The following is an 18,950-nucleotide window of genomic DNA, read 5'->3' on the forward strand; positions in this document are numbered from 1 at the left end:
TTAATAATGCATTTAAATCCTGGAAGAGTGAATCTCTAGGAGGGGATAGTATTTTAGCCTATCTTGAAAGTTGCCGCCATTTCCATTTTGCTGCTAATGAAGATAGTCCCAGCTCGTGGCATACAATAGAATTAGGAATTGAGGCAGCCAAGCCCAAAGTGCATTTCCACAGATTTACTTGGATCCTGTTCAAAATACAGTCTACATTCAATAGACACATGTCCAGGCAAAAGAGAATAGTAGGTTCAACCTTTAGTAAATAAAAATCAATCAAATAGTCCTCCCAGAATTTGAAGGAATTGCCCTCTGCTAAAGGATACCCAAGATATCTGATTGACTTAGTTAGCTAAAGTCTAACTCCTGCAATATTCCAAAAATAAGATTTAATCTTTCTGTTGTTCCGAAAGATAATGATTTGAGATGTTGCTGGGTTAGATCCCAGATTAAATTTCATGGTATATTCTTGAAAACGATTAAGTTTATTCTGGAGTCCCGCGGGGGTTCTATCAAATAAAACAATATCATCTGCAAAGCATAACCAGTCCATCTTCAGGTGCCCTAGTCTGGCCGGAAACACATGAGGTCCGGTCCATAATAAGTCGACCTCACAAAGATACAAGTTAAAAAGGGTGGCAGCAAGATTACAACCTTGCTTCACCCCTACCTCGGTGGCAATTGGAGGGGCAAGGGACCCTTCTCTATTTATTCTTACTTGGTAAGATGTGTTATTATGAAGCATTGCAATTAATTGCACAAGCCTTCTGGGAAAACCAAGCTGAAGAAGTTTCCTCCATAACACTTCCCTAATAACGCAATCAAACGCGCTAGTGAGATCCAGTGAAGCCATAAATATCGGGCCTGTAACTGGATTCTTGGATTTCGCAAGAATACGCGATATTAAGATTGCATTGAGCGAAGTTCCAATATGCTTCCTGAACCCCGTTTGGAATTTCGAGAATATGTTATTAGAGTCAATGAATTTTGGCATCTGTTTTAGTAATAGAATAGCAAATAGTTTTGCAGATGCGTCCATAAGGGCGATAGGCCTTAAAGTTAAGGGACTTTTAGGGTCGCCCTTTTTATAAATCGGAACAATAATCGCATTTAGCCACGATTTTGGAATGCAATTAGAATCCATGATGTTAACAAATTTAAGGTATAAGATAGATGCCCAGAATATTGGATCATCCTTACGTATGGACGCAGGAAGGCCATCAGGACCTGCGGCTTTTGAGGCCTTCAAATCTATGATAGCATCAACAATTTCCTCTTTGGAAAAGTAAAAGTCGTCTCGATGGAATTGATACAAGATTTCAGAATTTATGCTGATGAATTTAGAAGGCAATCTATATTTTTCGCTGATTTAGTCTATACATACTTCAGCTGAAATAGAAGAGCTGAGGTCATGACCATCATGTTTACTGTTATCATTAATGATCGTTAATGATCGACCATAGACAGTGAGTATCCTTATTAATCAATGTTTTCAGGATCCTTTGGTTATCATTCAAATGGATCCTGTAATTGATGCGTGTGATCATGTTTCGATACTTCTGGTTCAAAGCATGATTAGTATAGCTATAGGAACCTGCATTTAGTTTTGATTTTAACAATTTCCTCAGACTATGGTTCTTTTCCCGCTTAATCACAGCACTGTTGTTGTTATAAGTTAGGTGGGGGTACTGAACAGAATGCTTCATAGTTTCCACTATAGATGAAAGATTATTATTAATTATCAATGCATTCCATGATTCTCTTAGAGACGCATTATAATTCGTATCCGTCCCCTCAGTAACTCTCCACACATCTCTATGCACAAGATAATTCCATTGTCTACAATAATACGGGTACCACCTTACAGAGTTCTGAGGCCGTTAACTTAATTAATGCAGTGTAAGCTGCATTTTTACAATCATATAAATGGGAACGTGATCACTGAAAGGGGTCTTGATGACTGCTACTGTATTAACCCAGTCCATTAGTCTAACAGAGACATATAAAATAGTCCAGGTAAGATGCAGCACCAGCTGCGCCCCAAGTTCCTGCATGAGACCCTGCGTCAAAGTCAACCCGCACTATATCCCAATCTTTAAAGTATTCATTCCATTGCTTTCCTCGATTCACTAGTTACCTTTCGCTTAGAAAACTTTTGAATTGTCCTCTTGTTGACTCAAACCTAAGCAAATGGGAGTCAAAATCCCCTCTGATCAGTATCATAAATTAGGATTTAGCTCGAATGCAGACTGCAAAATCACATCAATTTCATCCAAATATTTCTCGAGATTTTGAGCAGCTGGATTAAAGTACACACATATTAATAAGTAAGCTAGACAACGGCATTCAGTTACACAAAATTCAAGTGCCAAGATATCATAATTAGAGTATAGAATGTTCGATTTATGATTCACTGCATTGTTAATCAGTATCACCACACCCCCAGACGGGCAACCAACCAAACCTTGTCGTGCCAAGGCACTGAAAGTTGCGTAACCATCAAGCACAAACAAATTCATACACATTGTTTCTTGCACAAATAGAACCATAGGAGAACTAGGCCTCTCAGGGCATTTTAGCCAGTTAACAACATTTTTCACTCCACAGCAATTCCATGAAATGAACCGAATTTCTCTTACACTAGGGATTGCTTTTGTTTTGCCGCCATATCTATAATAGTGGAGCTAGCCATGTCAAATTAGACACTGCTTCAACCAGTGTGGAAATTTGAGTAATCATGGCAACCGTTTAATCAACATTCGGCGATTTGTTTTTATCACCAAGCACTATTTGTTCATTGGCAATGGGTTCAACCAAAAAAGAGTCTGCCTCTTCCATAGACCGAAATAGACAAAGATCTAGCCCTTGTAATTCAAAATATTTCCTGTGCTGCAATAACAACATCGTTATAATTAAGGGTTGCAGACGACAGATCATACGGAACCTGTTATGATTTGCTAGTCTGATCCATTCTAAGTCATCCGAGAGAAGAGTTCTCAGTTGGGGACTACCTTTCAGGACATTAAATAGAAATGCTCTATTTAATCTTTGCTGTCCATTAATTTTAGGATCACTTTTCCATCCAAGGATGTGTCGAGAGTCCCTTGAAAAGGATACTTCATCTATGTCTATTTCAGAGTTTTGTTGTGAGTTTGGTACTTGCATATTAGAATGCCTTTCCTCAAACAATGGGTTTGTATTAGTGTTTTTCAGGGTACTGTCAATCTCATCTTGTGATGCCACAGCGTCTAAGTTCTTTCGTGATGTATTCTTTGTTTTTGGCTCGGCTGTATCAGCATCATCATGCCACCCCCTACAAACAATACTTGGGCCATTACCCAGGTGACTATCTTGATTATTCTCTGGGCATTTTTCACTTTGATCTTGAATCCTCATATTCAATGGACTTATAGGTCTTTCAACATTATCAGCATTACATTTGGCATCCTTTAAGCCCTCATTTCTATTAGTTTTAATTTTAACTATTGGGTAATATGAAGACAGTCTGCCTTGCTTCTGATAATTTGTCACTTCTGTACCCGCCACAATCTGACCAACACCATGGTTCGACACAGCCCTCTCACTTGGAGACTTTAATTTTTGTTCCAATGGGAGGGCTAAGTTGAGCAATGCCTTTGACTCCTTGTTCAGTTGTGTTAAATCTATGACCAACTCGTTAACTGAATCGACATGAGGACCAACCGACTTCAGCCCTTTGTTTTTGTTTGCGCAGGATTCATTGTCATTTTTTTAATTTTTTTGTTTGTAGATATTTCATATTTATTTTGATTAGTATTTTTTTCTTTTTTTGATTAACTTTTTTTAGCGCCTTTGCCTGGGCACGTTTCATTTTACGAGAATAGAACACAGTGTCCACATCGTCAGTTTCATGATTTACCTGTGAGTTAGCTGTGACAGCAGAGTTTCCCAAAGCCCCAATAGGTCCCAGGGACACACTCCCATAGACCTGTTCAGCAGCAATAGATTCATCATTTTCAATCAATTTTACAAGAGGGGAAGGACTATGAGAATTTTCTTGAAATCTTTCGGGCATAGATGTGCAGACGTCAGCTGCACAATTATCACTTTCATTTCTTTTTGTACATGAATGATGTGTCGCTAAAATCCGCAACACATCAATTTTTTGTGCATTTATCTGAATCACATTTAACAAAGGTAAATTTCACACGTCCACCGCTCTATTCTCTGTTTTTGTTCCGACTCTTAGTGCTTTTGCATATGACACTTCTCCAGTTTGGGTACATTGATCAAACATCCCCCTTACTTCAACTTATGCAATTTTTAATAATCGGGAGTCAAATAGTTTCATTTTCTCCGACTGACGGGAGTCCAGTTGATTCATTATCTCCAACTGACGGGAATCTAATACATTCATTCTTTCCGACTGGCAGGATGAAAAAGCAAGCATGAATCCCTCTATTTTAGATGTTTTTGCAGACAAGTCTGCGATGTTGTCCTTAATGGAATTTAAATATACATGAGTTAGATCATGCCCTTTGTCCAATAAATTTAAGATTGAGGTGATCACTGGGAATTAAACATTTCCGTCACCACCTTCCATGGGATTTGTGTCAATATTTACATCAGATTGTCTTCTTGTTCTTGCCATCTTTGCTAAAATATTGATTTTGCTATTCTTCTACATTAGCATTATCATGTAAATCTACATCTGATTCTACACCATATGACACCCCCAAAGGCTGATTCGTAGGGGAATTGGTGTAATATAGTTCTCTGACATAGGTGCCCCATACGTTTCCTCATCAAGATTATGAAGACATATACTTTCCATTTCAGAGGGAAGAATTACGGCAGGTCAGCTGGGTCCCAATGAAACGCGACAACGTTTTTCCCATTCATTCATTAGTGCTGGAGCCACAATTGATACGTCTGAGATTTCATTTTGTTGAATCTTATACATGGAGAGCAAATGATTTTTATTTGTGATAACTTTTCCTTTAAAGGGAGTCATTTGAGATGAATCAGCATAGATGTGAGACTGCCCCATATTTGTGTGCACATGGATACCTAAACTGGTGCCCGCATCATCATTGGGTTCAACAAAGAGTGATTGGAGACTATAGGGGACTGTGTTCCTATCCATTTCGCGTTCGAAGGTTACCGATACAACAGACATTGCATTTTTTACCTCAGTGCTTGAGTCATGATTTTGTAACGGCACTGAGCCGTCTACGACTGATTCCACTTTCATAGTGGATACATTCTTGCCACTGCGCAGACTCCCCACCATAGTTGAACACACAGTACTATCAGATATCAACACTCTGTTTTTAAAGCTGACAATATATGAGGAGCCAATGCAACGAAACCAGATGTAAGCATATAATTACTTGCTGCTTACTGCTGAATGACTTACTTCAACTTTATGTATGCTGTCTCCACAAGCCACCCGCCGCACCGTATTTCAGTCTAACAGTCTACACTTTCGGTACACTTCCAGACTTTTTATTCAGTTTCAAGAGAGATTTTCTGGAATAAGTTATCTAACAGTGGATGCCCTACATACATACTGTAGTTTATTAAGCAATTTTATACTAACACATCTTTGAGAGTTAAGCTTACACAGAATGGTCTTTTATCAGATAAGATTTGCACAAATATAGGCCTGAAGCAAGGATGCATATTTGCCTCGATTTTATTTAATTTTTGCATTTAGGATATTAGCTTCCGAGGAAATGAACGTACAAATTCGAGTGAATTACTAAGTTTGAGAGAAATCTTGCACCTTTTATACGCAGATGATCTGGTGATTTTGGACAGGACGCTGATTGTTTGTTGCATATGAATCTAGAGTCTCTAATTTCCTTTGCAGTCCAATCACCGAACCATCAAGGTAGAATAATCGATGACGATATTTCATCATAATATGCGTCACAATAAATTTAAGTTCAATTGGACACTCTCACAGAGGTCACTCGTGCAAGTGCATTATTTCAAATACCTAGGTATGAATATAAATACCCATACCTCTGATCTCCCTTATAAATCAGAATTGAGGACAAAAATGAAAGCACTGAGAGCCCAGGGCCAGTCCATCCAAAATAAATACGGCACATTTTCATATAATCCCTCAAGATTGTATTACAAGCAAACGGTAGTTCCTACTATCACTTATGGGGCGCACAAGAAATTATTAACAAAACACCCAAACTGGATTCTTCTTGAGGGAGTATACTGGAAAACATTTTTAAATCTGCCACTATCTATACCAATGGCCATAATTTGATTTGAGCTAGGGTTTACCTCATTCTATGACAAGACCGGAGGCAAGCATTATGCTTTTTCTTCTTTATTACTGCTAAACACAACACTTCAAAACTATATATATATATATATATTTTTTTTTTAAAACAGTTAATAAAACACTAACACATTTTTTTATCCAACGTGGATCACTTAAATCAGTCCAAGGAGTGTCCCCACTACATTTCCTATGAGGCCTCTGGTGCCCTGTAGTCCTAGCCTCAGTTTCAACCACCAATAGGACTCCTTTCCCTAGTATAAGTCCTCCCTTTACTAGGTGCTTTCCTCTTCTTTTTTGCTGCATACACAGCTAAGTAGACCTTATCAATTAATGCCATTGTTGTCATGCGTGTTACTGTTATTGGAATTACTGGTGTATGGGATAACCATGTTATTCACGCACACATCTTAAACATTAAGTAGGTGTGTCATGCGCACGCGTATTAATAATTATTTGAAATGTACGTTTGTTGGTTGGAAGTAATGTGCGTATCTTAGTGATTTTCGGCACCTTAGCGATCCGGGGAGGGAGGCGGAGCCCCGCGAGCGTTATCGCTCGCTTCACGGGCTTGCTTCAGGGGCTCGCCTGCCCCTCCGTCAGCAAGTGCGTCAGCCTCCTCAGGACGGAAACGTCCATCATCCTTCTGAACACGGCGGTGGCGCCGTTTTCTAGCTAGCGCAGCATTGCGCATGCGTGTAGCAGCGGTTTTCCTGTTTCAACGGTCAGAACTGTGCGAGGAAGCGTATTTCGGCTCAGGAGTCAATGCGCCCACGGTATACACCACAGCGCAGCATTTTAAAGCCACTTCCAGAGGCACATTAAAAGGAAAGAGAAGCTTTCGATTTTAAAAAAACAGTATATTTATGTATGCATATTGTCAGTGGCTTTACAGTTCAGAGCTCTGCTCCTCAGAAGCTTACCAAGCCCAGTAAGACTCCTTAGCTACAACAGCAAACCATACTCCTGTGAGCACAGCAATACAAGCCAGAATCATGGCAAGTGATAAAGGCGAAGAATACTGGGAGGAGTATGAAGAGCAGGAGGAAGAAATGCAAGAGGAGGAGCACACTTAGCTTCAAGGAAGTGTTAGGCGACTCGCTGGTAAGAGCAGTAGCGCAGGGTGTACAACCCCCACAAGAACGGCACCAAGTACTGGAGAACTTGCTGGGCACTAAAGCTGGCTGTCAGGAAGATCCAGGTGAGGGTACCTCCGCAAGACCCGGAAGAGGAAGCACTCTTCTAACCCCCCTCCCCCCGGGCTGTCAGGGGACTAAGAGAAAAGCCCCAGGAGGCAGCTGATGCTTTCTACAGATTGAAAGAAGCCTTTCTGCCCTGCCTCTTACCCCGCAACCCCAGGGGCAGATAATGTGGGGGAGGAATGCTCATCGTCAGAAGAGTACGAGCAAGAGGGGAGAAGACGATGAGAGCAATTTGGGCAAAGAGAAACCTCTTGAAGAACCCAAAACGGACGCAAATAAAGCCAGCGCAGCGAAGGCTACCCCAGATGAGGACATATCGGACATGTTCGAGCCTGATACGATCAGACACCCCCGCTCCACCGAATGGACCCCTTCACAGAGAGTAGCTATTTATATGGCTCAAAAAATAAGGAAGCCATTTGAAAAAGAGACAAGGTTTCGTCTCAGATCTGAGTGCCCTAGACCAGAGCTTAACGGGAAAGTCTCAGACTCCGGAGTTAGATCCGAAAATTCTTACATTTGTCACCAAAGCAAATCAAGATGTTGGAAAAGGAATGGACCGCGCATGGCGATCCTACCAGTATAAGATGCTGGACCTAACGGGGCCCATTGGGAAAATTATGGACCTCGTGGTAAGAGACAAGGACACTGGAGAGCCAGTAGGTCCTTTCATTCTTGCAGGATGGGCTCTGCGAGCCGTATGTCTTTTATGTAATGCAAACGCAGCTATATCAGCAGAGAAGAGGTGATTCTATGTTGCTAAAAATAGATAACAAGCTAAGTGATTTAGCATCGTATGAAGCAGGAGACGGGGCTCAAGGATTGCTCTTCGGAGACAAGTTCGTGAAAGAGATTAGCAGGTTCGTGGGAACCTACAGAGCCCTCGAAAAAGCGCAAGCTTCAATCAAGAAAGTTTTTCCTGGACAGTTTTTCACCGGGGCCGGTCGATATAAAGGCTGGTCGATATAGAGGCCGCTCGACCAGCTGCTTTAACTCTAACTGAAGGCCAGAGGGGCTGAGAGCCCAGTACTGGGAGTTGCGTCAGCAAGACGCCTTCATTCGGAATAGAGGCAGAAGCTTCAGAGGGAGAAGAGGAAGAGGCTTCTTCAAGCACCAGAATAACATCTCAGGTGAGAGAACGCAAAGCAGTTTAGCCGCCAGTAGGGGGCAGAGCCGCGCTTTTTATGCACAATTGCGAAAGCTTTCAGCAGACGCGTGGGTACTACAAGCAGCACAAGGCTACCGACTAGACTTTATAAGTTTCCCCATACAGAGAAATCTCCCACCGTGCTTGCATTGTTCAGAAGCGGAACCAGTCTTACTAGACAAGGAGTTACAAGCGCTAGCGCAGAAGCAAGCCATAGCGAGAGCACATTCTCATTCAACAGGTTTCTTGAGCAACATGTTTTAGTGCGCAGGAAGGGCAAAGTTCAACCGGTCATAAACCTAAAAGAACTGAACAGCTGGCTAGTGTACAGGCATTTCAAAATGGAAGTGTCCATCTACTAGCAGACCTTCTCAGAAAAGGGGACTGGTTGGCATGGTGAGATCTGAAAGACGCCTTCCTGACAGTTCCCGTAGCCCAGCAAGACCGCCGATTTCTCCAGTTTATCTGGAGGGAGCAAAGATGGCAATTCAAGACCCTGCCTTTTGGGCTAGCTTCAGCCCCATGGGCGTTCACAAAACTAATGAGGCCCCTCGCGGCCGCTCTCAGAGACGAAGGCATCTGAATGATAATCTATTTAGACAACATTCTTTTTATGTCAGAGGACAAGGAAAGGCTAGTACTCTCATTGCAGAGCTGGGTTCCTGATCAATTCAGAGAAGTCAGACTTGGATCCAAGCAAGAGAATAGAGTTCCTGGGTTTCGTTATAGACATGAGGAATGCCACCCTGGGACTTCCCAGTTCCAAGATCAGAGCGATAAAGAAAGATCTGAGGACAGCTCTGAAGAAGCCGGTTATATCGCTTCGGAATCTAGCCAGGATAGTAGGCCTCCTAGCAGCCTCGATCCAAGCGGTATTCCCAGGGCCCTTACATTATCGAGCTCTTCAGAGACTCAAAATAAGATTCCTACAGAAGGGATGGAGGTATCATCACCTAGTTTCACTAGACGAGGATAGCACGATAGAAATTTGCTGGTGGCTCAGCAATATGGAAGCATGGAACGGAAGAGCCATATTCGGGGACATACCAGAGATAGTCAGAGTCAGACGCAAGCAGGTCAGGCTGGGGAGCAAGATGCGGGCTCATAGAGACAGGTGGGAAATGGCCCGCAGAAGAGCTAGAGCTGCACATAAACTGCCTGGAACTACTGGCAGGATCATTCGCAGTCAAGGCTTTTACCCAGGAGCAAGCGAAATGCTGCATCCTTCTTCGGATGGACAATATCTCAGCAGTGAGGTATATGAACAAATTAGGGGCACGAAGTCCAAGATATTAGCCGAGTTAGCGAAGGACTTCTGGCACACATGTTTGGAGTGAGAGATGGCGGTGAAAGCAGAATATCTGCCGGGAGTAAAGAACGTAGCGGCAGACTGGAACTCCCGGTATTTAACAGAATCCAGCGACTGGAGACTACACAAATCAGTCTTCAAGAAGTTGCAACGGAAATGGGGTCCTTTCTATACAGACCTGTTCGCCTCGAGGCTGAACGCCCAGCTGCCAAAATATTTCAGCTGGAGACTGGACCCGGAAGCGACGGGGACAGATGTGTTTGTGCACAACTGCCCCATTCACTATGCCTTTCCCCCCTTCGCGATGCTGTCGAGGGCCCAGAGAAGGAGCAGAGCTAGTGATAGTGACTTCAGAACGGAAGTTGCAAGCTTGGTTTCCAGTCCTGGTGGAACTTTCTATGGATTTCCCGCAGAGGACTGCCCGCAGAGCAAATCTCCTCGATCCGAAAGGCAATCCACATCCGCTGATTCAGAACAGGACACTGAACCTCATAGCGTGCACAATTTCAGGCGCAGGCGGTGCCTGCCGGGACTTTCAGAGCAAGCTACAGAGCTTATCAAGGTATCATGGGCTCCATCCACAATTCGGAGCTATGATTCCGCTTGGCAGGCCTGGTCCAGATGGTGCAGGGGGAGGAGTATTTCTCCAGTTTCAGCACCTATGGAACATGTTCTGAATGTTCTAGCATCACTCACGGCTAGTGGAAAGGCTTTCAGGACAGTAGGAGTTTATAGGTCGGCCATTTCAGCAGGGCACGAGATGATAGACGGGACACCAGTGGGAGAGCACCCTGCAGTAATTCGACTTCTGAAGGGAGTAAAGGTTACTAGACCCCCATTGCCTAAGTATTCACCGCTTTTGGACGTCAATAGAGTTTTACAATTATTTGAACAGTGGCCAAGGAATGACCTCTTATCGAACAGACAGCTGTCAGGAAAGTTAGCTACTTTGCTTTGTTTAGTTTCCTGCAGGAGAGTATCAGACATGAAAGCATTAGAGATTGATAGGAACATTTTCTATCCAGAAGGCATAGCGTTTAACTTGGCACAGCGCACCAAGACTAATTCTAAAGTTATTAATTATCCATATTTTCCAGACAATAGCAAGCTCTGCGTAGCCCAGTGCATTAAATGTTATGAAGCAGCGACTGCAGCAGTGAGACCCCAGAATGTCACGCAGCTCCTTATTGTGCGGAGGAAGCCTTTTAGGCCAGTGGCGCCAGCTACTATTGCAAGATGGGTGACAGAAATTATGGAACAGGCGGGCATAGAAATTTCTGTTTTCGGAGCTCATTCGGCCAGAGGATCCATGGCTTCAAGGGCTTTTGCAGCCGGAGTTTCGCTGCAGGAGGTCTTGAGAGCAGCAGACTGGTCTAGTGACTCAATTTTCAGAACCTTCTATTTTAAGCCCGTAGAAAATATTGCATCAGCAGTAGTTCAGCGCTTTGAACAAGCATAATGCTCGCCTCCGGTCTTGTCATAGAATGAAGATTGCCAAAGCGCATAGCGCAGGAAGTCTTGATTCTATTAAAGACACAGAGCCGAGCATTATCCCTCCCTGAGGGAATGTCGCTTTGTTGAATATTTTGCTTTGTAAAGTTAATGTTATTTTTTTACTGTGGAGTATACGTAGCGAATTCCCCACCCTAACATATCGATTTTGTTTTGATTAAGGGGAAGAGCAGAAAAATTCAAGAGAATGACGCTATATGGCATCCAAGGGAGTGCAGAATTCGTCACTACTTATAAAGACAGGAGAAGACGTGTCAGTCAATAAGAAATAGACTTGGAAAGCGAGAGCAGCCAGTTTCATCAAAAAAGAAGAGGAAAGCACCTGGTCAAGGGAGGACTTATACTAGGGAAATGAGTCCTATTGGTGGTTGAGACTGAGGCTGGGACTACAGGGCACCAGAGGTCTCATGGGAAATGTAGTGGGGACACTCCTTGGACTGATTTAAGTAATCCACGTTGGATAAAAAATGTGTTAGTGTTTTATTAACTTTTTAAAAAAAAAAATATATATATATATAGTTTTGAAATGCTGTGTTGAGCAGTAATAAAGAAGAAAAAGCATAATGCTCGCCTCCGTGTCTTTAATAGAATAAAGACTTCCTGCGCTATGCGCTTTGGCAATCTTCATTAGCATCCATGGTTGTATGGCAAATGATAGCAGCCTATCAAAAATAATTATCAAGAGAGATTGATAATCCTACGTTAATGTCTATGATGCATGGAATACTTTCTCCCTACAAGAATGCCCCACTTAAAATACGGGAAGAACAATGTAGGCACATTCTAGAAGAAGCGGATAATTCAGTTGATTTACTAGTCAGGGCCTGGGTAGCTGCGCTCTTGTCTGCACGCTCGTCTTAAAGCTGCATTTGCGCGAGTCCTTTCAGCCATCACTTCCCTTGGGGTATACCAAAGTGTTATCACCTAATTGCCTTTTGACACCGGTTCCTCCACAGCAGGCACTTGCTGACATAGAATGATTTATAGCTTTTCATTGGGTAGTTCATGTTTCAGCTCCCTGCCGGCTGGCCATCTCAAGTTAATCAGCAGCAGTCAACTCCCAGCTGTATTTATTTTATCTCCCTTGTAATGTATACATCTCACAGATGCCTGATAGTTTTCCTCTCTCGGGGGTACCCAACCATTATGTTGAAGTGGGTGACCACACATCTACAGGCGGGCCTGGGCAAGGGCAGTGAGTCTCTCACACACATCTTTTTATTTGCTGCAATTTGGTTTTTCTAATAAATTCATATTCTGCCCAGTTAACAGACTGGTATTAACTCTGTAAAAGAATAAATCCTTTTCAAATTTGAACGGTTAATAACTTGACATCAAGAATGCCATTTGTTGCCTTTGTTACCTACGTTTAAGGAATAAAGTCAACATATTTTAGACCATGAGACCAGAGAAATCTGAATAAACCTTGAATGGCCCTCGAGGGGCACACAGCGACCTGTGTCCCTACAAAGGCACTCAATTCATGTCTGCTCTCATGTGAGTGTACTTAGTACATATAATATAATATCATTACCTCCATGTTCTTCTTCCTCGTCACAGTATTTCTCGAAGGCGGTCTGCCTGACTTCCAACAGAACCCTGTCACTTTTTTTTTCATAATCCCCTCTCCCCCTACATCCAAGGGTTTAAAGCACTTGACCTGTCCCATAATTCTCTTATCTTCTTCCCTGGTTTTCCTCAGACTCGTTATTCTCTGGAAGTGCATGGGTTTGGTTTGTCCTCCAGGTCAGGGACCCTTGGCTTACCTGAAGTATTTTTGTTGGGCGGCTTGGATTCACGTCCATCCTTAGTGCCTGCCTCTTTGACTTGTTTTTGGTAGATCTCTGTAAAGGATGTCCCCCACACACTGCTTTTTTCCATGGGGTGTTGCTTGTGATTCTCCTGTGGGATGCTTCTGCTCATGATGGGTAGAAGGAGGTCATGCCTTTTCAGCCCCAGTATGTGCCAGTCTGATATTTGGTATACTTCAATAAATAAGTACTGCGATGAGGAAGAGGGGTGTGGATGTAATGCTTTGATTACTTACGATTAATCTTTATTACTCCTATTGCTACTCTTCCCTCCCTCCCTCCCTCTCTAGCTCCCTCCCCAGTGGTCCGATTGCCCTTTTTCCTTTGGTGCAGACACGCACATTATTGGACATGTCAGGTGCTTTATATCCTGGGATGCGAGGGGCTACAGCTATGAAAACAAAATGTGGGCAATTGTACTATTGAAACACAGATCACTTTCATAAGGACTGTGACTAGGAAGAGTTGGACTAGGAGTAAAGAAGATTAATAGTAAGTAATCAGATCATTTGGCCTGGATTTGCAATAAAAGACAGGGATGCTAGACATCTTGGTAAACCACTGCATATCTTGTGGGACAACGGTCAAGACCCATTACAGGCCCCCGGCAGTTTATCTGTATCGTTTGAGGTCAGACTGTCCAAGAAACCTAGTGATATAGTAGAGGCATCACCCATTGACAATTTAGCATTGGGGCAGCCCTGTGAAAGGTGCATTAGAGGCTAGCATAACGTGTCCCTCCTCACCTATCCCCTCCTCATAGCAGCACTCTTTCCCCCTGTTGCTGCTTAAGCTCACCAAATCTTCTTGCCCAGGGTTGTTTCATGGTTTCACTGTCTGGATAACGTACGAGAAGTTAATGTAAAATCTGTCTTGCACTTTTTTTTGTATACTTAGAGATGCTGTTATTGCTCATCTTGATATACTTTGTCTTCGTAGCCAATATTATAAATCTATTATAACTTTTATATCCCTCAGAATTGGACTCAGGAGACCTGCATGAAAACAGATTCCAACACAAGGAGAAATCAGGCGAGATGGTTCAGAAATTATTTTTGACCATATCAAAGCCAGCTCGTTGGAACAATGTATACAAGACATCATGGGAAGAGACTTATCCATTTCCAAATCCTTCAAGACTGGGCACAAAGCAATCTCTCTGCACAATATGTAGGTGTGAGTTTTCCATAAAACACAGTGGCATGCCAGATTTGAAGAAACATATTGTCACTTCAAAACACAGTCAAGTGCCTCTGCAGTTAGTGCAACAAAGGGCATACTAGCTTCTATGCATGCTAACATCCTCAAAACTCACAATGTCATAAAAGCATAAGTTATCTTTTTAAGGGCTAATTGTCAAGCGTAATTTGCCAATTAGTGTAAATAATTTTCCAAGATGGCTGCCGTCATGTTTTCAGATAGCAAAATTGCTCAGACATACTCATGTGGCCGAATCAAAGGAAGCCATATCATCAGTGCAACTGCTGCTGATAGCATGCAGGATTTAAAGGGGTTCCTTGTCAATAAAAAGTGGTATTCTCTTGCATCCCTTGGAAGTTCAGATGAGGATACGTTTTTTTCCTTTGGTTATAAGTCATGATGAACAAATATCTGGGCTAGTTGTACATTCTTTTCTGGACTGACAGCGTTAATGAAGCGTCAAGTGAAAATATTTACATTGCTGTGAAAAGATCATTGGAAGAGAAAAATCTTTGTCTTGCACAGTGTGTTTCATTGTCTTGTGACAATGCTTCTGTAAAGGCAAAGGAGTTCTTGGGCAACTTAAAATGATAGGGCAGCTATGTAAATGATGGGGTGCCCCATGCCACCTATATCATCTAGCTGAAAAAATGGAGCAAAAGATCTGTCGCTTCAATCCAGAAGAATTTGCTATTGACTTGTTTTACCACTTTGAAAAAGGTGCAAAAAGAAAATCTAAATTGTAGGAACCCCTACTTTTTTGTGATCAGGAAATTTGTAAGGTGCTCAAACATGTAAGTACAAGATGGCTGAGCATCAGTAAAGGTCTTGAAAGAGCTCTGAAATTGTAGGATGGTTTGAAATCTTAATCTTTTACGCACTACGAGGACAATGAGCCAAGTGAGGAGCCAGCGAGAACACAACGAAAACAATTTAAAAGGTGGAGACAGAACGACTACTTGTGAAAGTTTTCAAAGACCCTATACTGAAGTGCTATGTTCCGTTTCTCCATGCTATGATGCCCCCATTTGATAAATTCAATGTTCTACTCCAGATAGAGGCTCTTATGATAAATGTGCTGCACTAGTCACAGATCAAACTATATGAATCAATTCTGTCAAGTGTGGTAAAGCCAGAGATCATTGAGCAGCATAAGGATGACATTTTAAAAGTTGCTTTTAAAGACATGCGCAATCATCTTGATTTGTTCATTGCATATGGGGCACAACAGGAGATCAGGCATTCTGATATCGAGGGGACACATGTACAGCTGGTGTTCTGTCAAAGTATATTCTGCTAATACCACACAGCAATGTATTCTGTGAAACTCTGTTCAACATGGTACAGAAAGTCACAACTGTTAAGCGGGCCATGCTTCTGACAGTGTATATGCAACCCATACAGGTATTAGGAATACACTTTGTTACATTTTATCAGCAAAGGTTAACGTGTTCAGTAATACTGATCCTCACAAGTGGAAACCATCTGACACCTTAGTCAAGAAAGCAAAATCATCCACATACCAAATATTGTCTTGGGGGTTGAGCAGTGGCCCTACAGCAAGCACGAGTTCAGGACCATCCGTCTAATTTCAAGACATTCAAGAAAAAAACTCCCAAAAGGAAAAGAATTATGTCAAACATTATCAGACAGTAAATAGTGTACTTCACATGCTAAAACAAACAGAATTGTCACTTTGCACGGCTAGTATGTGCGCTACTCGACTACACAATAAGTATTATGTTTTATCAAATATTGGGCCTATTCTCTGTTATTTATTTAAATATAAAGTTACGTTTTCTAACACCACTTCTACTCTTGTTAAAAATGTACCCTTTGCTAGGCCTCTGCAAAAAATAATGTCATTCAACCCAAGGTACAGTTTATTATTTAAAAGGTTATTGCATTTAGCTACTGAGTGAGAATATTATCACTTTATTTGTTTGCTTGTCTTTATTTATTGAGATGTTGTTTAAGAAAAACTATTTAATGTTTTATTCCTAAAGAAGTAGTACAAGTCATAATCTAATAAAGTGTTAACCAGGTTTCATCAACTTCTAAAAATCCTAAATTAATTGAGAATTATATCATTGTTATGGGTATGTTTGAAGGGGAACATCTCTTAATGAGGAAGAAGATTGTCAGAGTGGGCACAGCTCACTTATTTGGTACATTTATTTTTAATGATGAATCAGAGGATCTGGGATAGGCCACACCAGGCAGTCCTTTCCTGTGATCTCTTCAAGGCCATATGTTACTTGAGGTCATTTTCTGTGATGCCATAAGGTCAAAGTTCATGTGACATTTCCTGCAATATCTTCATTATGCTAATTACTATTTTTGAAACTGGGGTTGCTACAGATTTTTGGTCAAAGAATGTTTGCATGTATGGGTTCTGGGATCCCTTCCTCCCACACATAACTAGAAGGGATTTGGAGTCCTTCCGAGTCTTGTAGGTTTCTACCCACTTATCACACTTCTCCAAGCATCAGTTCATGTGTTCCATGTATCCCTGCATTTCAACAAACATGCGTGTGTGTTATGCACAAGTTCTAGCTGAATCTCCTCCTGCGTCCTTCAACAAATACAAACGAAAATGCACTATGTTCATTCTTTTCTTAGTATAAATGTTATCCAAGTAACCTTACTCCACTTTCTTGACCATTTTACCTAAATTCCTGCATGCATAAGACCCAATGAGTTGCGATCACTATTGTTCTAATAGTTGGCATCAATCTAAAAGCAGTATTACGATTTAAAATACAACTCTCTGAAACTGGGCAGCAAGCTATAGTGAGCTACTTGAACCTAGATAGCCTTGCATTGCCGCAATGTCCAAAAACATTTTTTAGCAATTTCCAAGTCTTTTTTTAAAAGTATACATTTTTAACCATGTCATTTTTAAAGGGATTGTTTTTGGATCTACATTCTTTAAATACATTCATTATTCTAGCGCCCAAGCCAAAACAATTCTTCATTTGGGGATTGCATTGCTTTTGGATTTTCTTTAAACTCCTAAACCACAAAGGATTTCTAATAAACATTTTGTGGGTGCATTATGCCAAAAGCCCAAAGCAATGAATACAATGAGCATTTCTGCATTGAAAGAGGATTTAAATACCATTTAAATGATTTGAAAAACTCAGTAGCAATGTACTTTGAATCTTGGTTTTTTGGAATGGGTACCAACACGCTTTTAACAATTCTATTGCAGCCTCAGCGCCACCACGCCAGGCGGGCCGATTGAGCCCCTACCCACTTGCTGGAGGTTCAGAGATCTCCTTTACTTTTACAAAACTGCACTCTGGGTGACCGTGCATTACATCAACAGTTCAATTTATCCTGCATGACGCCCATCTTTCACGGCATTCGTGAGGGTCTCTGTCGTAGGTCTTAATCTTGTTAACCCCCGCCCCAAATGCCTGGCATCTCTAGAGCAACCGGAATTACCATTTGCCCTGATGGTGCCAAAGATGCTCTGTACTCAAGTTGTCCCAATAGTGATAACAATGTACCGTGGGATGGAAAGATGACCAGAGAACAAGGTCACTTCCCAAATTGTAGCCATTCCCAAAGACCCCCCCTCGCCTTCTTGACATTTCTACACTTTAAAAGTTGCAGGGAGGGGATGTCAAATGAGAATCATATCGATTTTGGAGATACTCATGCTGCCTGTATGGACGCCCTGCTCATCTGCAACAACCAAGGTTTTCCCTATCAGGAGGGTAGGAAATAGGCCAGGCAAGAGCAGGCAAGACGAAGCAGAGCGCTGCCAGAGCTCTGCTGTGTTCGGAAGGCCCTGCAAACTCTGATTTGTCCACAAGCCGAGCTATCTCAGCTTGCGCTTCAGCCTACTTGTCCTCCTATTGGGCGCCGGCAGGCGAAGCCGGCCCACTTCACCCAAGGCCCACAGCTACCAAGGCCATCTCCTGTTTCCATGCCTGTTACCTGCCTACTCTGCCGTCTGCCAGAACCCATGCTTCTCCCACACATGACCACCAAGGTAACTCTGTAATATGACTTTTGCACCATATCATCACCTCCTGCAATGCACTTAAACTAACTCAGGCATTGCTGCCTTTCTTGTGCACCATCTAACTGAGTACTTCTTGCTAACCAAACCCAAATGGGGCCCCATACACTTTAGCTTTACTGTGATGCCTGTACTAACTCATCATCATACTACAGCTTGCCTGGCTGGCCAATTCTAGATACTGTCATGCGCACACTAGTTTAACTGTGCTGCCCGCACTGATTTGAATTTAGATGTGGCCATGTACACGGTAGTTTGCCTTGCTGCTCAAATCCAGATACAGCTCTGTGCATACTAGCATGCTGTGCCTTAAGATCGCTGTTAGACCACTCTAAAATTGTGTTGTGCCTTAAGGTCGCTGTCAGACATTTAAAACTGTGCGATGCCTTTAAGGTCGCTTTCAGACCATTCTAAAATTGTGCTGTGCCTTAAGGTCGCTTTCAGACCATTTAAAATTGT

At 42.1% G+C, this 18,950-nt stretch overlaps 1 long non-coding RNA gene across 1 annotated transcript in view; it reads left to right on the top strand.

Annotated features, from left to right (window-relative positions):
- The window catches only part of LOC138567414 (uncharacterized), a 118,115-nt gene extending 101,571 nt beyond the window's left edge, over positions 1 to 16,544 (top strand). Inside the window, exon 5 of the long non-coding RNA XR_011302201.1 lies at positions 14,237 to 16,544. This is a non-coding gene — a long non-coding RNA (uncharacterized lncRNA). The remainder of the gene's footprint in view (positions 1 to 14,236) is intronic.
- The last annotated feature ends 2,406 nt before the right edge of the window (positions 16,545 to 18,950 follow it).

Source organism: Ambystoma mexicanum, chromosome 2p (genome assembly GCF_040938575.1).
Source record: "Ambystoma mexicanum isolate Mex_15411 chromosome 2p, UKY_AmexF1_1, whole genome shotgun sequence".
In the NCBI taxonomy this organism is placed as follows: Eukaryota; Metazoa; Chordata; class Amphibia; order Caudata; family Ambystomatidae; genus Ambystoma; species Ambystoma mexicanum.